The sequence below is a fragment of the Octodon degus genome, unplaced genomic scaffold (assembly GCF_000260255.1).
Source record: "Octodon degus isolate 3935 unplaced genomic scaffold, OctDeg1.0 scaffold00026, whole genome shotgun sequence".
Classification (NCBI taxonomy): Eukaryota; Metazoa; Chordata; class Mammalia; order Rodentia; family Octodontidae; genus Octodon; species Octodon degus.
In genome coordinates, this window is record NW_004524602.1 from 8,434,443 (window position 1) to 8,443,721 (window position 9,279).

At 38.4% G+C, this 9,279-nt stretch overlaps 1 protein-coding gene and 1 pseudogene across 2 annotated transcripts in view; both read right to left on the reverse strand.

The window, feature by feature from the left end:
- The window catches only part of LOC105741846, a 6,377-nt pseudogene extending 4,098 nt beyond the window's left edge, over window positions 1-2,279 (reverse strand).
- Window positions 1-9,279, reverse strand: part of Pias1 (protein inhibitor of activated STAT 1) — a 156,203-nt gene that overhangs the window by 92,430 nt on the left and 54,494 nt on the right. The window lies entirely within an intron of this gene.

The window sequence follows — 9,279 nt, forward strand, 5'->3', positions numbered from 1 at the left end:
TGGCTGGCATGTGGTGCTGGGGGATTGGGGGATTGAACCGCGGTCCCAGTGCTTTTAGTTTGTTCTAAGGAGGTGCTTTAGACCACTGAGCCATCTCACCAGCCCCCTCTACTTACAATTTTTGAAGAGCCTCATAATCTTTATCATATTAAGGTTTCTTTGGATCTCAGAAAAATAAGGGCAAGAAGATTTTTTATTTTATTTTACTTTCTTTTTTTCTATGTATTTAGTACAGGGTCTACTGAGTCACTACACAGATTGGACTCATAGTGATGCTCCTATTTTCAGCCTCTCAAGTGCTGGGATTATAGGTGCGGACCAACATGCTGTCTCAGCGTGCCCTGGGGGCAGGGGACACAGCACACCAGGGAATGAACCCCAGTTCCTGTGTCCGCCTAAGCAGGCGCTTTAATCCACTGAGCTATCTGGTTGGCCCTGCAAGAAGATTTTTTCTTCTCATAAAATTGTCAAGAAACCATAAAGAATTCTCGGAATACACATGTCACAGCAATAGAATAAAGTTTGGGAAATACTTGAAATCTAAACTGGACTGAAGAAACAATCAATGGACTTTTTTTCCTTTAAGTATTTACATAGTTAAGAAAGGTTCTGTAATTTTAATACAGTATACTCTTTCTAGTTATCTATGATTGCTGCAAGGTGAGAAATCTGAACTCTTCATATGTACACTGTAAATTTCATGAGTCCAAACATTTGTTTAAAACTATCATTTCTTTTCTTTTTTAGCTTTTTTAAAAAATTTTATTTATGTGTGTGTGTGTGTGTGTGTGTGTGTGGCCAGCTCAGCCCACCAGGGGGCGGGGCTGGCTAGCATGTTTTGCTGGGGGATTGAACCGCGGTCCCTGTGCTTTGCTAAGCTTGTTCTAAGTAGGTGCTTTAGACCACTGAGCCATCTCACCAGCCCAAAACTATCATTTCATTTACAGTGTACACTGGTACAGATTATCAGTTAAAATTAAAACCACAAATCTCCTTTCAATGTATGTATGAAATATAAGATACACTCAGTAATTAAACACACTGACCCCATTTTTCTTAACTGACTTCTATTGGAAAAATTCAGGGAGCCTTTTTTAAGAGAAACAATATAAAATTACTTTTAATGCCTTGTGTCTTGTATTAAGGTATGCACCACTTACACAATCCACTGAACTTGTGTTCCAATCTGGCCCCTTCACGTACACTGGTGTGAGGCCCACGTAAGATAACCTAGGAAAGGCCCTCAGCTTAGCCCCCAGCACAGCAGGCCTGGGAGTTTCTACTGTCTTAGTCACTTTCCCAGGACTTGCTGAGATACAATGCTCAACCCCTGCAACAGAAGGAGTGGTCGATTTTGCTTCATGTTTTCAGTTGCTGGTCCACAGGCTCCTGGGCAGAAACTGGGCGGCAGAGAGGTTGGGTGGTGGAAAAAGTGCTCAACCCATGGCAGACAGGAAAGAGGCAGAGAGGAGCCAAATGGGGCTCCACAGATCCCTGCAGGAACCGTGCTCAGCCGCTGCCTCTTCTGACCAGGCGTCACTCCTCAAAAGCACACAGCTCCACCCATTAGCGGGTCCCTGAGAACTGAGCCTCCCATTCCCAATCACCTGCAAAAGCCCCATCTCTCAACCACAGGAGCTCTATATCCCCTTTCTCCTCTTAACTCATGCAAAGTATTAAGACTTCACTATAATCACTTTTAATTGAGCCTAATATACATAGTAGATAAATCACAGGTTAATGAAATATTTAGATTATTTCTACTTTTTGTATTAGAAATAATGTAATGAACATTCTCAGGCTTAGGCTGACTCCAAATAAAATGAATACATCCTAAAAATACTTTTGAAAAAACTAGTAATTTTACTACTACTTTTTTTTTTACTACACATTGCCAAACTGAACAAAGACCTGTATTCTAACTTACACTGTTACAGAAATAAGTATATATTTTACTAAATCTCATTGATGTGAGATAGAAATTTTTTCAAATGCAGTACTATAGCTAAAATCTGAACTCTCGCCCAGCATGGTAACACATGCCTGTAATCTCACCACTTGGGAGGCTGAGGCAGGAAGATCACCAAGGAGGTTTGTCTGGGCTACATAGTTCAAGGACAACTATATGGTGATCTATATCTATATATTGAGAATCTGTCTCAAAACAAATAAAAACTTATTTTAAAATGGTTAAACTGTAATACTATACCAAATTCAACATCCAGTTTCTTTTGCACTCTGATATTGCTTTCTTTGGCACATCTAAAGCTTACATACATTCCGGTTTTAATAAATTTAGCTGATAGTATCAAAGAATTAGAATAACTAGTCTCCACCCAAAAGTTGTACTGATCATCTGTAAGCATTCTCAGAATTGAAAGTACGGCTCAGGAAAGGGAATAGTTTATTTTCTAATCACCCAGATATTACACAGAAAAGATCTTTCTTAGTTGCCCAGGTAATAGTTCCTGTTGCAGTTCAGGCTGTTTCAGGCTCCTAGATACCAATGGTCACTGTAATGCATACTGTAAGAACCAACCCCCAACTGACAAGCCACACGGCCTCTGTACTTCCTGCTTGCTTGTCTCATATAAGCCCTAGATCACCAGTAATCAAGGCCTGATATTTTGGGAATGATCCTGATCAGTGCCCACTCACATAAATCTGGGTGTCATTTTGGTGCTTCTGCTTACCACAACAAAAGAAACGTAATCCCAAAATTAAGTTTCCCCTTTGTAGAATCATCCCACATATCTCATGAATATCAAACCAGGACCTCTAGCAATCTAATTTGTTTGGCAACTCCATATGTGTTGAGGGGGCTGGGCCAAAGGTGGGGCAGAATTCACCTGAAAATTCTGAAAGTTCCATTTCCAACACTGTATACCAGATATCTGATCTTCATACTCCATCTCAGCAAGATCTTACATAAAGGATCCCTCTAGACCTTTTTTTCTGGTACTGAGGACTGAATCCACTACAAAAGAAACCTGCCCTTTAAAAATGCCAACAATTATTTTGCGACAAGGCCTCAAATACACAGCTGGCCTAAAAGAATCCTCTTGCTTTAGGCTCCTGATTAGCTGGGATTATAGGCTGGCCTGGATGTCTTTGTTAATCTACTTGTTTACTTTGGACACTACATGGTTTTTTTTTTTTTTTTTTTTTTTTTGGTGGTCCGCTCAGCCAGCCCTGGGGGCAGGGCTGGCACAGCATTTGGGGCTAGGGATCGAACCACAGTCCCTGCATGTGCCTAAGCAGGCACTTTAGACTGCTGAGCTATCTTGTCAGCCCAAATGTATTTGTTCATTGCTCTTTCCATTTGGCAGTGCTGGAGACGGAATCCAGGCCTCACACGTGACATAAATACTACAGAACTAAGCTACATTCCTAAACACCTTTATAAATTTTTTATTTTGATGTTTTGTTTTGTTGAGACAGAGTCTTGCTATGCAATTCTAACTGGCTTTGAACTCGCAATGTAGCCCAGGAATTTTCTTGCCCCAGCCTGCTGACTCCTAGCATTACAGGCATGTACCACCACACCCAGCTTAAATTTTTATTTTCAAACAAGGTCTCACTAAATTGCCTTGGCTGGCCTCAAACTTGAGATCCTCCTATTTTAGCCTCGCAAGAAATGGGGATGTCAGGCTTTCATCATAATGCCTTGCTTCAAATGAAAATTTTTTTTCTTTTCTTTTTCATTGGTTTTTGGAAAATGTCGTGATTGCCCAGGCTGAGCATGATCCTCCTGTCTCAGCCTCCTAGAGTTATGAGTTTATAGGTATGCACCACTATGCCAGACTGACAAATTAAAATTTCTTAGTTCATATTTACAATTAAATAGAAGGGCTCTTTTACTGACTCAATCAACATTCTTTTCCAATAAAAAAAAAAAATCTATCATTATTAGTTACCAAGGTTACACTCAAGTACACAGATATCCTTCAAATTCTGGACAACTATGCAAACACTAGTAAAAATATTAAACTATCAGATTAAAACATTTACAAAGGACTATATCTTAGATTCTGTTTTGAAGGTCAGAAACCATTACTGCCAAATGAGAGAAGTTTCTAGAGAGGAAACCCACCTAGAGAAAATTTAGTGCTTTCGATTTCCCTAAATTCAAAGAAAAGTATAATTTATGTGGAATTGTCAGAAGGCCACTTTTTCTAAAAGCAGAGTACAGTGAAATCATGAAACGTTCAAATGTCCTTTTGAATATGCAGCAGCCTGCATCCCTGACTTTGCATCACCTGATCTCCAGACACTGGGTATAAGGCAAGTAGAAAGGAAAACTGAATTATAACAAATGAGAGAAGGAAACTGTGAAATATGATCCAATGCCAGAGGAGCCCTTGACAGAAAGTACCAGCTACCAATGTTAAGACACAATAGAAACCTTACTCATAAGTGCACAAAACAAAACAAAATGGATCATTTTAACTATTTAAATCTACTGCCTCTTTTGCTAAGGCAAAACCCAAGTGCTATACACCTATTTTTATTAAATTAAATTTCATTTGTTCCATTTTGTGAGACAGGATCTAACTACGTATTTCAGGTTGGTCTTGAACTTGCTTTGTAGCCCAGGCTGCCCATCCATGGTCCTGAATCTTCCCAAGTGCTGAGACAACAGGCAGGCACTGCTATACCTTGCCACGTATCTATTTTTAAATTAACCTCTTGAGAGGGAGAGGGACAGGGACAATGAGATGGACAGGGAGGGGAAGAGAGATTTAAACGAAGGGTTCTCCAACAAAGAATGCAAATACAAAATTTTATGATCAAAGATACAAAAATGTAATTTGCAGCTGAGCATGATGGGACATGCCTATAATCTCAGCAAGCGCTCAGGAGGCGGGAGAATAGCTAATTCAGGCCAGTCTGGGCTATTCAGCCAGACCCCATCTCACAAGCAACACAAAACCTGAACCATAATAATGACCCATGCTATTTCCCCAGAATAGCAAGCAGTTAAATTATTCTCAGAGAAAAAGTGAACTGCCTTCCGAGAATTAAATAAGAATGGTATACAAGAAATTCAGTAGAAGCTCTCTTTACCTACATTTCAACTAATCTGATTAACTGACGCTCTCTCTTTCCCCAGGAAACTTCCTGGCAGATGCCCTAGCGAGCTGCCAGTGGCCCGAGACATCTCTGCGTATACCATTTCATGTACCACAGCTATCAAACCACCGGTGTTTGTTCTGGTTGCTGTTTTTGCAGTACTAGAGGTTGAACCCAGGGACACTCTATCACTGAGATACCTCCCCATTCCTTTCTCCTTTAACAAACTGGGTCTTAATTGCCCAATTACCCTTTAATTTTCAATTCTCATACTTCAGCCTCCCGAGCAGCTGGGACTATAGGCACACACCACTATGCCCAGCTTCTCAAATCTGTTTACAAGGGGTAATAGAAAGATACAGTGAACACTTAAACTTTTTTAATTTTTATTTTTCAAAGAGAATAAAAAATTAAAAATATAAATGATACAGAAACATGTTAATTTTTAAAATGTATCTTACAGTAAAAAAAAATGCTAGAAATAATGGAATGGATCAGTACGCTTGAAGCATGGAAAATATTTTGAGGGAGATTAATAGCAGTGTGTCTTTCACTATATTTAAATTTTAAATTTAAACATTCACTGTATTTTATTATCATTCCTCACTGATCAAACATTATGGCAGTTACTGTCAAATACAACACATTATGGTGTGTCCTGATCCACGGTGCTCAACGCAGTACGCAACTCAAGCTCTTCTCCAACATCAAACGGCCATGAAGGACAAATGTGTTGAATCAATTTAAGATATCAAGATAGCTACAACAGCACAACCAAACAACATGAAATACTTCTGGAACTACTCTAGAAAGGCAAAACTGAAGAGATAGGGGCCAGGAAGATGGCTCAGTAGAATAAGTGCCTGCCTGGCAAGCACAAAGGCCTGAGTTCAATCCCCGGTTCTAGGGGCGGGGGAGATGGCTCAGTGGAATAAGCGCTTCCCTGGCAAGTGCAAGTGCCGGAGTTCAATCCCTGGTTCCCTCAATCCTCGGTTCCACCAAAAAGTAAAAATAAAATAAAATTTAAAAACCTAAACTTAAGAGCTGGGGAGCAGGGGCTTAAGCATCTGCCTGGCAAGCACAAGGTTCTGAGTTTGATCCCTGGTACCAGGAAAAAAAAAATTGGGGGGAGCCAGGGAGATAGCTCAGTAAGTGCTTGCCTGGCAAGCACAAGTGCCTGAGTTCAATCCCCAGTTCTGCAAAAAAAAAAAAAAAGAGATATCTCTGTTCCAAGGGAACAGAAGTATATGTGTGTGTGTGTGTGGGGGGGGTTAATGGCAATGTAAAATTCACAATAGTCACACTTTTAACAGCATAGCTTTAAAAATGGATGAAATATAAGTGCAAAAGGAGAGAGTTGCTATTTTATGGAAAGGAAGTTAAATGCTCGGAAAATACCTGATTAAGGCAATTTGCTTTTTTAAAAAAATGAATTAAGAGAGAAAACTTTTTCAGTTATCAGATTCTGTATTCAAATTCTTCAACAAATATTTAAATTTGCTTCCTATATTAAAGAAGCAAAAACTGGGAAATCAGACATCATAAAAAATGTTTAAATTATCCACTTTTTGTGTGTGTGTGTGTGTGTACGGAACCGGGGATTGAACTCAGGCCCTTGTGCTTGCCAGGGAAGCGCTTATTCTACTGAGCCATCTCCCTGGCCCCACACATTATTTTTTTATCGTTCCTCACTTTTATCAATTAACTAAGGTTGCAAATGGACTGCTTAAGAAGGGTCTTTGTCCATTTGAGCTACTGTAGTAACTACCTTGAGCAGGTATTTTATATGAACAAAAATTTATTGGTCACAGTTCTGGAGAGTGGGAAGTCCAAGATCAAGGGTCAGGCTCTCGGCATCTGGCAAGGGACTCTTCCTAACAGTGGTTTCTTCTCTGCGTTCCCATGTGGTAGGTAGAAGGTGCAATCAGGCCTCTCTGACAAGGACACTAAGTCGTAATCATTTCATAAAGGCCTCACCTCCTAACAGCACTGTAATGCAGACTGAATTTCAACATGTGGATTCTGAGGGAGAACAACTATTCAGAACATAGCAACCAACTAGGACATTAAAATCCACTCAAAATCAGTACTTTAACTTTTCAAATCTGAAATCCACAGTAAGAGGTGACCTACTGCTTAAAATCTTTAAGAATGTTAAAAAGGAAAATATATCTTGAGAAGATAACTTAATTTAATAATACGGGGCAGCAGACACAGTTCAGTGGCAGAGACTCTGCCTACTGTGTGGCAGGACCTAGGTTCAATTCCCAGGACCAAAAAATAGAAGATAAAGCCACAAGATGAGTTAGCAAACCTACATATGACTACTCCACATGAATGCAAAGCTGACTGGTCTCTACATTTTAGCCTCTGAAATAATTTAAACTACTAGAATATTCAAAAACACTGTACTTAATGTGTATTTCTACTTGAATATTTACCTGAGCCAAGAAAGGTAAAAGTAACTAAATCAATAACAACAGAAATATAACAAGTCATGAATTTTATTCAAACTGCAATTAAAACAAAGCAATATCCTAAAAAATTTAGTCACCATACAAATATTGTTTCTATCATTATACCAGGCCAATTTAAGCAATAAACATAAGTAAGAATATAATAAGCTATGTATAGGTATTATACTAAACAGGACAATATTAAGGATTAAAAGAAAATAAAAAGTAATCATCATCATGTCATCCAAAGATTTTTTTACTTTGATAATTATATAAATTCTACATTTCAACACCAAAAGTGGTATATGATGCAAAGAAGACATTTAAAAACAAAAATCAAACATATGGTACTCAACAAAGCATGAAGTTTACAATTTTTTGTGTTCCATTATTTCAATGGATTAATAAAGTGTGTAGGCAGGATCCTGATAGGTTGAGTCAGCTAGTATTAGATGTTCTCTTTTTCAAAACAGAATCAGAAATACAGACACATACATAGACACATAGGTAACTCACTAGAACACTCGGTTTTTTTTTTATAAAGCTTCTCTAAAAGAAGCCACAAATTTCTATGGAAATTATGGTCACTGTTTATGATTGGAGAAGTAATACGCCTTGGCTGTGTTTGTGTGGTAAAATGGTCAAAACCTACTCAAGTGAAATAAAACATTTCCCATCTGTCCTAATAAAATGAGCTGCAGAGTGATACACACATGCCCATGTTTACAGCAGCACAACTCACAACAGCTAAATCTTGGAAACAGCTTGCATGGCCATCAACAGATGACTGGATAAAGAAAACTGAGTATTTACACACTGGAGTACTATTTTTCCCATAAATGATAAATCTGAGTCATTCATAGGAAAATGGATGCACTTTGAGACCATAATGTTAAGTGAAATTAGACACCAAACTTGAATAGCTTAGTTTCTCTCATATGAGAAACCAAAAATATATTTTAAAAATTTAAAAACAGTGAGAAATAGTGAGACAGATCTTAGCATGTAGGAAGCAGAAAGAAACTAAGAGACATAGGAAGGGCGTAGGGGAAGAAAATAAGATTAAAAAGGGGGGGACTGTGATGTGTTGTGTACATGCACCAAGTCCCAACAGGGAGCAAGTGTACAAAAAAAAAAAAAAAAAAATCAAGAGTCCAAGAGATGGACAACGCAGCAGGGAGGGAAGGGAATAAGATAAAAAAAAGTATGTCAAGAATATGTACCAACTCCCTACAATGAACATAATCATTATGCACTACAAACATGTTCTAATAAAAAATATAAAGACACCCATGACTTAGGAGAACTCATAAATGTTTACTGAACTACCATGTAACAGATTGCTATCTAGCTAGTGGAGGGTATACAGATAAATACCACAGAGCCTTTACTACTTTCAGGAACAACACCACCATCACAACACTTAAAAAGTAAACTGTTAAGAGAGTTTGTAGCCAAGTGAAACTGGTACTGGGCAAGGAAGGAATAAACAGACACAAGGAAGTCTAAGACTAGTGGGAAAGATTTTTTAAAAAAATAGCATTTGATGGCTGAGATGATTGTACTCATAATTTCCATCAATTTTTTTGAAAACAGCAGTTAATGTTTAGAATTTTCATCTTCACTAATTCTGTATGCTGGTATCTGTGATCTGAGCAACTATATTGAGGACAGCAATGTGAAATACAAAACCCATGGTTGAATGCTTCTCAACTTGGTCTTCTAAATGTATACCATTTCTTTTCTTTTT